This window comes from Aedes albopictus, chromosome 3 (genome assembly GCF_035046485.1).
Source record: "Aedes albopictus strain Foshan chromosome 3, AalbF5, whole genome shotgun sequence".
Taxonomy (NCBI): Eukaryota; Metazoa; Arthropoda; class Insecta; order Diptera; family Culicidae; genus Aedes; species Aedes albopictus.
Window position 1 is genome coordinate 46608755 of NC_085138.1, and position 15237 is coordinate 46623991.

Here is a 15237-nt window from a genome sequence, read left to right on the forward strand (position 1 = left end):
TAGCAACAGAGCAATGGCGGATATTTCCTCGACCGTCCCGTTGCCCTTAACGCCTGCCAACTATGCATCAATGCGTGAACTCTCTGCCAAAAATAACAATTTCCCAACAATATTCCGACATATGCATGACCATGACCTTATGCAGGCGCAGGGGACTCAACGGCCTGAACTGTGCAAGCGATTGTAATTGCTATTGAAATACGACTGTATGGTTGACTCTCTCAGGGGAAGACACTATCCCCGTGTCGAAACGTCGAAAACAACTCGTTTTTTTTAAATCCCAAGACTGCGTAGCCGTTAATCGAGAGAGCGATTGTAATAATTACTCCGCTCCCCATCCGCACATTGACCTGCAACCTGACGTAGCAGGCGTCATTCTCGCCTACAAATAGAAGATCTCCAACACTGAAGATGCCTGTTAGTGCCAAGCAGTTATGTCATTTGTTCCTTGTGCCGACATTTTATGTCGGCTTGATGGAAAGTTTTCGGTGGCGCGGCTGGGAATTAAACCTATGACCATCAGCCCATACAAAGCGAACGTGTGATCCTCGCGACAACGAGGCCGCGTCCAATATATTTTTTGTTAATGTAATGATTTCTTTTATCTGTATTAACGACATTTTTAGCACTAGGCTAGTTCATCTCGAGACCCACGCTGTACTCCCCTTCCGAAGGAAGAACTCACATGCTGTAAGTTTGTCGGGAGTGAGATTCGATCCCAGGTCCTCGGCGTGATAGTCACATGTTCTAACCATCACACCGGGTCCGCTCCACAATGTAATGATGGTAATAATTGCATTTTTTTATCAATTTAATCGATAAAATTTTTAAAAATTTCACAAAATTTTTCAAATTAATTAGGAAATATTGAGGATAGTTTCTTCCAGCAAGTTCAGCAACACTTGTGAGAAGCTCGAAAACTTTTTCTTGGGAACTTTGAAGAGCTTCTTACATCATACTTCGTGAGGTTTTTTCGATGAATTTTTGGGAAGTTTTTGGAACTTTTGTGATGAATTCGAGTAAGGTTGAATACTTTAAATAAATTGTAGATTTAAAAATGTGAATAATAATGAATTAGAATATTTTTATACCAAACAAACCTTGAGAATTATTTATTAATCGAAAATTGCTATGAACATTCTTCTGCCAGGCAATCAGTAAACTTTGGAAAGCCTTTTTTCGTAAAAAGCTTTGAAAGACTTCATCCAAAAAGCTCTGAAAAGCTTTTTTTCTGTGTGCTTCGAAATGCTTCTTCTAGTAAGCTTAGTAATGCTTCTCCCAAGAAGCTAAACAAAACTTCTCTCAGGAAGTTTTAAAAAGCTTCTTCCACAAATCTTTGGAATTTTTTTCCACTAACCTTTAGATAAAATGCTTCACAAAGCTTCAGAAAACTTGCTCTAGAGAGCTTTCGAAAACGTCTTATAGAAATAAATCTTGAGCTTTGGAAAGCTCCAAGGATGCTTCAGAAAGTTTCCTCCTGGAAGCTTTGGAGAGCTTCCAGAAAGCTTCAGAAACGCTTTCCAGGAAGTCTTGGAAAGCATCGGCCATGATACTTTGGAAATCGTCCAATAAGCTCCGTAAAGCTTCTTTCAAGAAGCTTCTGAAAGATTTTTACAGGAAGCTTCCCAAGCAGCACTCAAGTCACAAAGGGGTGGCTACAGCGCAGGTTTTTTTTTTGTAAAACACTAGTCTTTTTCAAGTTATTCTGCCTTTGAGTTATAATTACATGAATGTAGCTCCTGTAAAACCAAAAACTTGCGCTGTCGAAACTCCTTTGTGACTTGTGTGCTGCTTGGGTTTTGATCATGTCTTCCAGTAAGCCCTGGAAAGTTTATCCCAGGAGGTTTTAGAGAGCTTCTTCTGGGAACTTCTGGAAAACTTTTAGTAAAACCCTTCAAAATGCTATCTTTTGGAAGCTTAAGGCTCAAATGAGAATCGCATATTATGCAAAACTGAAAAAGTACTTTTCTGCAGAATGACGCCAAATCGAACAAAATCAGCGTGTCTGATTGTCACAATCGGACATTCTTATTTTCTTCGTTTTTTGGATCATTTTGGGAAAAAAGTGTTTGTTTTTTGTTCTGGAACATTTGCAATCCTCGATAGAACTTTGATAAGCTTATTTTAGGAAGCTTTTGAAACTACTTATTGGTAATTTTGGAGAACTCTGGAAAGCTGTTACCGGTGTTCCTTAAAAACTCCTTTAGGCAATCTTAGCAGAAAATGTTCAAAAAGCTTCAGCAGCTTTTTGATTCATCAGGTTTTGAGAGCTTTTTTTCAAAATGCTTCGGAAAGATACTTTTATGCAATTCAGTATCATAATTTACATTTTATAAAACTCATTTTGGTATCATAATGGCCAATTTTTCCGAACTGGCTCATTATGCAACTGAAATGAGTTGCATAATGAAAAATAGTTGTATAATGTTCATAATGCAACCCATTTGAGTTGCATTATGAACATTATGCAACTCAAATGGGTTGCATTATGAAAAAAATCATTGCATAAAATTTTGTATGGAACTCGTTGCAAAACTCGATTTTTTCAGCACTCTTCGTATTTATCCAACTCGGCAAGCGTCGTTGGATAAATGTACGACTCGTGTTGAAAAAAACAACTTTTTGCAACTCGTTACATAAATAACTATTAGGTAGCCTCTGGAAGTTTGTTTCAGGAAGCATTGGTTAGCTTCTTCCATGTTTATGGCACAAATTTCCTAACTGGAAGAGAACGTGCCTCTGGAGGTTCAGGACCTTCTGAAGCTTCCTCCAAGGAGCTTTGGAAAACTTTTTTTCGTGAAGCTTTCGAAAACTTCTTTCAAGAAGCTATGGAAAGCTTCTTCGATGGAGCTTTAGAGAGCTTCTTCCAGGAAGCTTCAGAAATTTTTAGAATGCTTCTGGAATCTTTTCTCCAGAATGCTTTACAATGCTTCTTCCTGGAAGCTTGGCAATGCTTTTTTCCAAAAAGCTTTAGAAATCTTCGTGAAAGCTTTGGTAAGCTTTTCCCAAGAAGTTACAAGTTAAGTGTAGTGTCTTTTTTAAGATTTGGAGAAGTGTGGAAAGCTTCTTCCAGGGTTCCTTAAAAAGCTTCTCGCAGGCAGATTAAAAAATCTGTTTTTTGTTCCACGATGCTTCCTTTAAAGAAGTTACGGAACGCGACTTCCAGGAAGCTTTAAAATGCTTCTGACAGCAAGCTGTGGATAGATTCTTAGGAATACTTCTCCCAGGTACGTTTGACAAACTTGTAAAGCTTCATGAAACAAGTTCTAGGAAGCTTTTTAGAGCTCTGGACTGCTTCTAGGTTTCCTTCCAGGAAGAATTAGACAGCTTATTCTATGGATACTTAGAAAGCTTCCTCCCGGAATATTTATAAAGCTACTTTCAGGAAGTTATGAAGAGCTCTGTTTCAGGAATCTTCGTGAAAGCTACTTCCAGGAAACCTCTGAATACATTTTCCAAGACGTTTTCGAAATCTTTCTCTAGGGAGATTTGCAATGCTTCTTCCAGGAAGTTTTGGCATGCTCCTTACAAGGCCTTTTTCAGGAAGCTTAAAAAATTTCTTCCAATGTGGATTGAAAGTTTCTGCCAGGGTACTTTTAAACGTTTCTTCTTCCTGGATACTTTGGGGAACTTTGTCATGGACATGGACGTTTTTAAAAACTTCTTCTAGCCAGTTTCGATAACTTTTGAACAAGTTTTTTTTTTAAATATATACTTTAGAAAGTTCCAGAAATTATTCATCAAGGAAACCCAACCAAAGTTTAAGAGAATTTTAGGAACACGAATAAGAAAATTCTTAAACGATTTTTTTATTGAAATTTGTAGTTCTTGGTGAATGATCTGGTAGTTTTTTGAATATTTTGATTTGCTTGCTTCAAAGTATCTAATTCTATTTAAACGAAAATATTTCGAAATGCGATAAATGATAACAACAGCTTTGGAGAGATTTTCAAGAATACTTTAGAAAGCTATTATCAGGTAGCCTCTGGAATCTTCTTTCAGGAAGCGTTGGTGAGCTTCTTCCATAAAGCTTTTTTCAAGAAGCTTCGAATAGTTACTTTCAGGATGCTTCTGAAAGCCTTTTCCAGGAAGCTTTGAATGTTTTTTTCTAGGTAGCTTTACCAAGCATCTTCGAGGGCGCTTTGGTATTTTTTTCCCGGAGAGCATCTTCTAGGATGCATTGTACAATTTCTTCCTTGAAGCGTCTAACATGAAGTTTTGGATAGCTTGTTTCAAGATCTTTTGGAATGCCTTTTCCAAGAAGGTTTGGTAAACTTGTTTTAGAAATCTTTATGAAACTTTATGAAGCTTTGGAGAGGTCTAGAGAACGTCTTTCAGGGTTCGTCAAAAATCTTTTCCAATAAGCTTTCCGGAAAGTAGATTACCAAACCTTTCTGGACTTTATGAAAGTAATTTTCTATACCTTCTTAGAATAAGGAAGCAGACAAGAGTTCTCAAAAGCTTCTTTCACATAGCAAGTTACATAATAAAAGTTTGTCAAATTTACCTTAGATGAATCATACCAAAAAATCTTACCAAGAAATTTTAGAATCTATACATAGCTAACTACTGGAAGCTTTCCGAAGTTTCGGGGAAGAATCTATATATATATATATATATATATATATATATATATATATATATATATATATATATATATATATATATATATATATATATATATATATATATATATATATATATATATATATATATATATATATATATATATATATATATATATATATATATATATATATATATATAAATGCAGTGACATACGTGGGACCGCGCATAACTTGCGACGGATGGTCCGATTTGGGTCGTTTGAGTTTTGTTCTGTTAGTTGTCACCCAAGAAAGGTTTATGAGGCAAACAAACATGAAAAAATTGAGAGTTTTCGAAAACCGGGTTTTCATACATTTAGAACGGGGACTTGGACTTGGCTAGGGACTTGAAACGTAAAAAAACGCAGTAGACAAGACAAAACTTTGTGAAAAAAATCTGTAATGCTTCTTAAGAGAACCATGGAAGAAGCTATCTTCTTGGAAAAAGGTTTCGGGTTCTTCGTCTGAACTGACCTAGATTCGAACACGTCTCCCTCAGTATGGTCATGCTGAATACCCACAGCTATGGCTATACAAGCCCTCACATATGTGGATACAGATGGTTCTTGAAATTCTTTAAAAAATTGGACAAACTATTTGGAATATGACCAGGGTATTGATAAATTATCCCTCTGTTATTGGCTATTTCCGGTCAAAATTGATTTTAGGCGGAATTACAGCCCAGCAAAGGGCGATGAAACGCTAGCGGCACGCCTATAACCTGCCTGAGGAAGGCCCAAACCAAGGACCGAAACGTTGGAAGCTATAAAGTAATTCCGGAAATAGCCAATGACAGAGGGACAAATTGGACAAAAATGTCAAAAATAGTTGTGAAAAAAGAAAAGAATTAATGCCCTTGTACAATCAACTTCTTCTTCTTCTTCTTGGCGTAACGTCCTCACTGAGACAAAGCCTGCTTCTCAGCTTAGTGTTCTATGAGCACTTCCACAGTTATTAACTGAGAGCTTCCTCTGCCAATGACCATTTTGCATGTGTATATCGTGTGGCAGGCACGAAGATACTCTATGCCCAAGGAAATCAAGGAAATTTCCTTTACGAAAAGATCCTGGACCGACCGGGAATCGAACCCGTCACCCTCAGCATGGTTATGCTGAATACCCGTGCGTTTACCGCCTCGGCTATATGGGCCCTCTATAGAGCACGGTTCTATAGAGAAGTTATTTACAAAGATGTTCTAGGTAAGGATTTTTGTTGCATTACTGATGCAGTGCATCATCCTACGGGTCCATGGTAGACAGTTCTGTAGAGTCTTGATTTTCAAGAATGCTCTAGGTCTTCCAAGTACTCTTGCGAATATGGGCCTTAACAAACAACTATCGACGGTAACATCACGCTTGTGATGTATGTAATAAACGTTATTTTCCAATCACGGATTATCACTGCACGATATGCTGGCTTTGGGATTGAAATTTCAAACATCTGCATTATGGCAAACATTTGGACCGCAATTCCAGATATAGTAGTGCAACAATGCATTTGTAGATTTCTTATGCGGGAAATGTTATTTTCGGGCGAGTGATTTTTTGGGCGAAAGAAAATCGAGCGTTTGTCATTCTGGTATTTGGAATTCGGACGAATGACATTCGAGTTTTGTTTCCAAAGCATCTCACTTTTTGAGTATAATGAGGTACTTATTGAGTATGTATAATCGGTAAAACTAATTTATAAGTCTGCAACATTTATTTTTCGCATCAGTAATGAAACAACAATTCATTGATTGCGCTTGTAGACGTTCTTGGACGTTCTAGATCATCTTTGACAATTATTTCTCTACAGAACTATGCTCTCTGGATATGTAGGGCGCTACACTGTATGAGTAATGTGGCAACAAACCATTGATAACGCTTGTAGATGTTCAGGTCTTTACTCGTGGAAGTTATTGGAGGACCTAGAACATCTATGGAAATTAGTTCTTCACAGAAAATAGTTCATGGACCTGTAGGATGTTACAACGTATCAGTAATGTAACAACAAGCCATTGATTACGCTTTTAGATCTTAAGGCCTTTACTCATTTGAGAGTTCTTGGAGAACCTAGATCATCTTTGGGAAGTAGTTCTCTAAAAAACCATGCTCCATGGATCTGTAGCATTTTGCATCGTATCAGTCATGTAAGAACAATCCATTTAGTACGCTTGTAGATCTCAAGGCCTTAACTCGCGGAAGTTCATGGAAGACGTAGCATATCTTTGGAAATGAATACTCTTCATTACAATTCTTCATGGACTTCGAGGATGTTACAATGCATCGATGATGTAGCTAGAAACCATTGGCTATGTTTGTAGATGTTCAGGCCTTTACTCGCGGAAGTTCTTGGAGATCCGAATTGGAGGTCATGTTTGAATATTATTTATTTACAGATCAATGCTCCATACACCTGTAGGATGTTGCACCAACAATCAATCGATTACGCTCGTAGATATTAAAGCCTTTACTCGCGAAAGTTCTTGGGTGTCCTGGAACATTTCTCTCTACACCACCTTGCTCCTTAGACCTGTGGCGTGTTGACAGTCCCCTTGATTCTTTCGCTTCGTCCGTCTAAACAGGCGTTAACACCTCAAAATATCCTCTGCGATCATCCTTGGAAACAGTATGCACTCTGCTTCCCATAACCCCATTGTCCTCTTCCCCACTAACCCCTAGATTCAACCCTTACTACTACCCCCTCCCTTCCCTTGTTACCTCTTTAAAACAATCCTCGGATATTTGAAAGTAAGGAATTTTCAAATATTTTTAGATTTCCCTCAGTTTTTTTTTACACGGGTTCCCGATTTAGCCCGGTATTTTTTTACACGGTTTCTCAAATTAACACGGTTTTTTTACCCGGTTTCGCGAATTAACACGGTTTTTTACACGGTATGTATTCCCCGTGTAAAAGAGACCTTAGTGTATAATAAAATTGCACCAATTTATGATCAATTGAGGGTGACTTAATAACTGTGGAAGTGTTCAAAGAACACTATGTTGAAGCGAGGTAGACCAAGTCCCAGTGAGGACATCGAGTCATACAGAAGAATAAGAAGAAGAAGAAGATCATCTTAGTGAATAATGCTCGTTCGTGTTGAAAACACTATCATTATATTACTTACTAAATGTGTTAACACAGAAAATCGTGAAACTGTTTTCAAGTGCTCGTAATAATGTTGAAAAGGAATGGCTGAAATCAGATAACTATTTCTATATGGCCTCCACTTTAGAATGTATATGCCTTTTTTGTGCGTTAAATACGATTTCCTTAATGCTATATGCGTTTGTACAAGCTAGCTGCAATATCATTATAGCAACCAAATTGCTGGCTGGGTTGTTTTTGTATATGAATATGTTGCGCAAATTCATAAAGTTGTGTACTTATAAGTAATTTTGATATTTACTGTAAATCGTGAAAAACGCCCAAAGGTAGGCATTTTTCTATAAAGGATTACACAACCTTGAATTCAACTATGGGATACCATATTGGGCACTTGCTTGCTTTGTTTAGTGTACCCAACAGACCCTTTGATTTTGCTGGTAACGCTTTGTAATGAGAATTGCGTTACGAAACGTTTCACAGCAAAATCAAATGGGTCTGTTGGGCACACTAAACAAAGCCAGCAAGTGCCCTATTGAGTAAGCAATATAGTGATGAACGCTTCTCATTGCGATACGAAATAACCGATTTATTCACATGTTATTTTCATGAACTTCATGCCGTTAAGTAGCATAAGAACAACAGATTATAAACAATAGTATTTGCGAATTGTAACTGATTCAATGAAATATGTTCGTTTGAACTTGAATGGGGTGGGTCAAGCCGATAAATGTTACCCCGCTGGTCAATGATACTCCGTTTAACGGTATTTAAAAAAAAGAGACACTGACACCGTCTTCAGCAAGAGGCTGTACAGACTGAACGAAACTTAACACTAGACAACGGGCACGATACACATTACGAGCACCAGTGGATACGAGGAAGAAACATTTCTGTAGGAACCTTTCCTTTCCGAATCAAAAGAATTTAACACAACAACAACCAAAATTAGCTTTCAATTCCACTTTATTTATTTTTAAAGCTTTCGATTCCACTTAAATTTGTTTTTTAAATTCTTTTTTCTAATTTTCATTTTTTTCGCACAAACACAACTTCTTTCCGCAAAATCCGTTCATAAACTCACTAGCTCCTTCGCATTCATATCAAGCAACGCTTTTTTTTTGTTTCGTTTCTCCCAATACACCAAACGTAATCGCTTCCTCTCGTTCTGCCTTCGTTCAGTCCTCGCCTCGACTCTACCACGGATTGCCTTTGCAGAATCCCAATTCGCCGCATCCTTCCTTGACACTCATACAAATGCACAGTTCGATACTGATTTTTCATTAGGGCCTAACTGTCGATTTCTATTCCAAAATATATTTGTTTTTTTTTAATCATCTCATGATTTATTATTATTTCTATGATAATTACTTTCATTATGGATGTTATTTTTCGTTACTACTATTATTTTTATAAATTGTTATTCCTACAATTTCCTTGTGAAAATTTTCATCATTCGGAGCGGGAATCGAACCCTCACCCCATGGCATGGTACGTTTATACGCTTGGTGATGCTAACCGCACGGCCACGAGGCTCCACAAATTATTTAAGGCCAACATTTGAAAAGGGCGTAACAACCATTTCGAATTTCTGCTTCTCCCGTTCCTCCTCAGCGTATGTCGCATTTTTCATGTAATCTCTGACTAGAACAGATAGAGCAGACTCTCCTCTATCGGATAACGGGATAAGTTCGCAAAAATAAATTGAAATACACCCAGGAGGGACGAAACAAGCTGAGGCTGCAATGGTTGTTTCGCCCTTTTCACTAGTTTCCAAATTTGCCAAATCATTTATCTTTTTCCCCTAATCCTTATTTTTTGTATGTAGTTTGATTTTGAAACCGTTGTCGTTTCACGTTTCAATGGTTCAACCAAAATGGAATGCAAAACAACTTCGCATACCTAGATACTGATTCAAGGATGCCATAACGGGCTTATGACCAACTTATGATATTCGCCTCACATTCTCATTGTCTGAAGGGATGTGGTGTTATTCGTTGGATTTCACCTGGATCCAATTTCACCTGCAACCGTTTCTGTTTTGATTCTCTCATTTCGTTCGAACCATGCTGTTTTGCTGTTTCCCCAGAAACCCTATACACCTTTGAGCATCGTCCCGTCCAGGTGGTGTAGTTCATTCCACAATCAGAGATGGAAGGGAAATAGATAACACGACGCCGTATCTTCAACGGGTGTAAACCAATACAAAGTCAAAAGGAATGAATGTGAGAAAATTGAGAAAAGCAAAAGTTGATGAACCACCATCAACATTACGGGTTCACTTCCGGATGTTTGTATCTGCTTATAACGCACGAGTGAGAGCCAGGGCTTTGCCTGGGACCGCCGCCATAGCCTCAGCTAGCATGGCTGTTCATTGGGACGAAACGCATGCTCGCTCGCACCGTTTATTAACATCGAACTGAAACCATCCATCACATGGGCTTGGCGAGAGCTGGAAAAGCGTTGGTGAGCGATATGCTCAGCCGGGTTTTCGTGCATGTGTTAGATTTGTGTGCCACAGTAGCTGATAGAATTATTTGAACGACTTAAATTCAGCTTTTTTACTTTCAGGAAACTATGCTTTCCCAAAATTTAACCTTCCGTAACTCGCGTGGTTGACTACCTGCGTCAACACCACACTAATGCTGAGTACAAAAGCGAGATTTTTTCAACGTGTTGTACAAAATACAACAGCGCGATCGCTCGAGGGTTAATTAATTTTTGCCTGGGTTCGGTACATTCGCCTTGACGGAGGCTCTCTGAGAGAATTGCGCTGTGCGTGAAATCAATTTTTTTTAACATGGGAAAGGATAGGAGCTGCTTTTTCAAATGCTTCTAAAATATTTTAGGGACTTCAGATTGAAAAAAAAGTGTTATTTTTTTGCAATATACTTTCAATTAGCTACATTATAACTGGTTTTAGACAAAAAATTTAAATCACAATGTTATGTCTATAATATAGCGTATCAAAATCTCATTCGATAACATTTAGAACGTTTTGCTTAAAAAAAATTCTATAAAGAATTAGAAGCATTTGAAAATGCAGCTCCTATCCTTTCCCATGTTAAAAAAAATGATTTCACGCACAGCGCAATTCTCTCAGAGAGCCTCCGTCAAGGCGAATTGTGTTGGATGCATAGTTACGAGTGTACATAGGAAGGCCTTAACTCTCCAATACCCACATTTTTGATTTTGATCTTAATAATCTGAAATCGATTTAAACATGTTTTCCGTGTTCAAGGAAACTATTTTTTGAGTGTATTCAACTCCCCCAAATTATTTTACTCATTTTACTATGAAATAATGATTTGGAAAAAAATAAAATATGTTAATTGTAGCGATTCAATATAAAATAAACAAAGACTTCTGAAGGGTGTCTAAAACATACATTTTTCAATAATTTTTGAAAAATGTGAATACGTTTTAAACACGGACAGAAAAGCGTTCACATTGAAACAAGAACAAAGTTCGTTGTTTTTACACATATGATTTTTTCCAAATTATGTGAATTCTTATAGTTTCAAAGAGATTTGCCTATTTAAAATCCATGTGAAATTTTGTTTGATTTAACAATCCAATGCTTAATGGCGACTCTTTTAGAAATTAACATTTTTCTACTTTGTTTCAATGTCAATTTAACTGACCATTAGGTTGTCCCAAAATTTGCACATGGTCGAAATGCTTGGGGGCTCACCCTGCAAATGACAGCTAAGGGTGTTAGAAACAAACTTTTGTATGACGGCAACTTTCAAAAATGACGTTCAGAGGTCGCCCCGGCGAGATTTTTGAAAAATGGCCATTTTTCGTAATAAATTTCATACAAATATTTTTTACCGTACAAAAATTGGCAATACCCACTATTTTTATATTTTTTACAGCTTGATATGGATCCAAACTTCATGGGAAAAATAATTAACGACATGTTTTGCAGGTAACTTTTTGATACTGAATTTTTGAATTTACTAAAATTTGTCATTTTTTGATATACTTTGCATTTTACCCATCATAAAAAGTATCTGAACCTAATGCTAATTTAAAACAATTTCCATAAAAAGATAGGAAATTTTATGAGAAAAACTTTGCCGAAGACAGCATGGCGTTTTTTCTATCCGTTTTAGAGTTATTCACGATTTACTATTTGGTGAAATCTGGATTTTTAGGTATTTAAAAAAATCACAAAAGAACTGCCCAAAAACACATACAAAGTAAAAAATTACGCATGCTCAACAAGTTTTTGTCTTGATTGTGTTTAGGAATTATGGTAGCATCATTCATTGAATTTTTCTTTCCGTTGACAAATCCATTTTCTTTGATCTTGAAAGGCGCATACTAGCGAGAAACTTTATCATTAAGGTGAAACGGGACGCCGTGTTATTTTTCCTATCTTGCCTCTCTTTCTAACAATTTGCCTCGCGATTTTGAAGATGGTAATCTCGAGTTCTATTGCACTGAAGATGATGAAAAACAATCAGCATGTGCAGTGCAAGTGAGCATACACAATGATAGGTTTTTGTTGCAAAATATGAAGTAGAATCTGAGATTACCATCTTAGTAGCAACAGAGCAATGGCGGATATTTACCCGACCGTCCCGTCCGCCCTTAAGTACCATTTTGAGATGCCTCAGTAGGCCATGGCATTTATAACGGTTATGTACTGACAATGGTTTATACGAGCATAATACACATTCAAACGCACGGCACATTTTCTATATCATTTGAAGGTGATACATTCCGCAAAACATGTCGATTTTGTTTTTCAATGATGTTGTTCAAATCGTTCAAAGACATGAATGAAACGTTCTAGTAGTCCCTATCATTTTGGTAATCAAATTGTTCTAACCTTGGATAACATTACGTTAACTCACTGGTTCATCTCACCCCACCCGTTTCAATTTGCCTCGGTGTATCTTATTTTCGGTGTTGATAAGATAGTTCACATCAGTAGATGTTAAAAAAAGACATGGGCTGCTTTTCAGAATGTCTTGAATTGGAACTTAGTATCTAAAAATAGGTACGTAAGATGTTCGTAATCGCGATTTGAATTTGTCATGGATCAACGTATTCGCCTTTATTCACTTTGCCACTGTTTCCTGGGCTGTTTCACTGGTCCAGGACTCATACGTCTTCATGTAGAAAAATAATTGAGAATGTCGACAGGAAAGTAAGATAAACGCGAAAATATGGCTCAACATTTTGTAGAGAATATCTTTAAAAAATCAATAGGCTGTACGAAGCTTGTCAAGAGAACTAGCTTTTTAAGAAATCTTTGCTAGTTAATTTCCATATGAAGGGATTGAATAACGAAAAATAAAAATCAAATAATGATGTCACCATAATTCCATAACACAATCAAGACAAAAACTTGTTGAGCATATGTGATTTTTTACTTTGTATGTGTTTTTGGGAAGTTCTTATGTGAGATTTTTAGAAAAATACCTAAAAATTCAAATTTCACCAAATAGTAAACTGTGAATAACTGTAAAACGAATAGAAAAAACGCCATGCTGCCTTCGGCAAAGTTTTTCCTCATAAAAATTCCTATCTTTTTATGAGAATTGTTTTAAATTAGCATTAGGTTCAGATACTTTTTATGATGGGTAAAATGCAAAGTATATCAAAAAATGACATATTTAAGTAAATTCAAAAATCCAGTATCAAAAAGTTACCTGCAAAACATGCCGAAAATTATTTTTCCCAAGAAGTTTGGATCCATACCAAGCTGTAAAAAATATAAAAATAGTGGGTATTGCCAATTTTTGTACGGTAAAAAATATTTGTATGAAATTTATTACGAAAAATGGCCATTTTTCAAAAATCTCGCCGGGGCGACCTCTAAACGTCATTTTTGAAAGTTGCCGTCATACAAAAGTTTGTTTCTAACACCCTTAGCTATCATTTGCAGGGTGAGCCCCCAAGTTTTTTAACCATGTGCAATTTTGGGACAACCTACTGACCATTACCTCGGCGTCGATGCGAAAAGTAAAAACCACAATATTTAACATGAAATCAAACATAGTATTTTGATGTAAATGTTTTACTGCTGAATCGCTCGGTCGCCTCTTAAAGACTGTTTAGACGGACGAAGCGAAGGATCAAGGAGACTTATCACCCCACAGGTCCGTGGAGCAAGGTGGTGTAGAGAAAGATGTTTCAGAACCCCCAAGAACTTTCGCGAGTAAAGGCTTTAATGTCTACGAGCGTAATCGACTGATTGTTGTTACATTACTGATACTGTGCAACATCCAACAGGTCTACGAAGCATTGTTCTGTAAATAAATAATTTTCAAACATGATCTCCAATGTTGATCTCCAAGAACTTCCGCGAGTAAAGGCCTGAAGATGTACAAACATAGCCAATGGTTTCTTGCTACAAACCGATGCGTTGTAACATTCCAGAGGTCCATTGAGCATTGTACTGAAGAGTGTTAATTTCTAAAGATATGCTAGGTCATCCATGAACTTCCGCAAGTTAAGGCCTTAAGATCTACAAGCGTACTCAATGGATTATTCTTACATGACGCGTAAAAGAGTCACTGTGGACATCCCAAATTGGGAGACATGTGAGTTCACATGAACAGGCTGTTAGCCAGACGAACATCACAGATGTGATAATCGACTATGCGTTTCGAGCATTTCAGAAAGAACGACGTAACCAGATAAATCTGGAACTTATTCCTTCTTTTTACAACGCACGCACCCTTTCGGGATAAAACTATAGGGTAATTTCTCGCCATGAAAATACCCAATAGAAAACTACAAGAGTTCAAAACATGTTTGAAAAACTCAAATCCCTCTGGAGAAACATCTTTGAAAATAGAACCTCTATAGAACCGTGCTCGTGCTCCATAAATCTATATAATGTTTCACCGTATGAGTAATTTGGTCAAAACAGTTTAAACGCTTTATCTTTTTTGTTTCAAATTTCTCATCAAAGTTATCTAAGAACCACTTTTAGAGCTTCCAAAAACGCGCATTTTCGTGCGCTGAGAATGTTGCTACGTCATTCCGTTCAAAAAATATTGATGATTTTCTAGAAAAAAACAGGCACTTTTCAAGTATTTTTCACTTGAGTTACAAAAATAACACCCCTCTAATTTTTTGATATGTTTTATAACAACATTTCTTCTTTTGAATGCGGGCAAAATATATTTTTTATGTTTGCTCCAATCTGTCATACCACCTTTTTAAAAAATTATGATTTTTTAAGAAAAATGCTTGTAACTTTTGAACCAAAAGAGATAACGACCATCGACGTCTTCAAATGCTCTATAAGTGTTTCTTGGGCAACTTTGATGAAAAATCGAAACTTAAAAAGTTAACGCCAGAAAACCGGTTTTTCTTGAACCACCCTAAGCTTATTCAGAAAAATACCTCTAGATCGGTCAATTTTAAAGCCACATAAAAAGTGTCTTCAGCAAACTTGCTCAAAACTGATAAATCTACAACTTTCCCGAAGAATGTATACAGTTATTCTTGCAAATAAAAAAGTTAGGTTACAAATTTCTTCGAAAACATGGGCCACCCTAATTTTCATGCACATTTT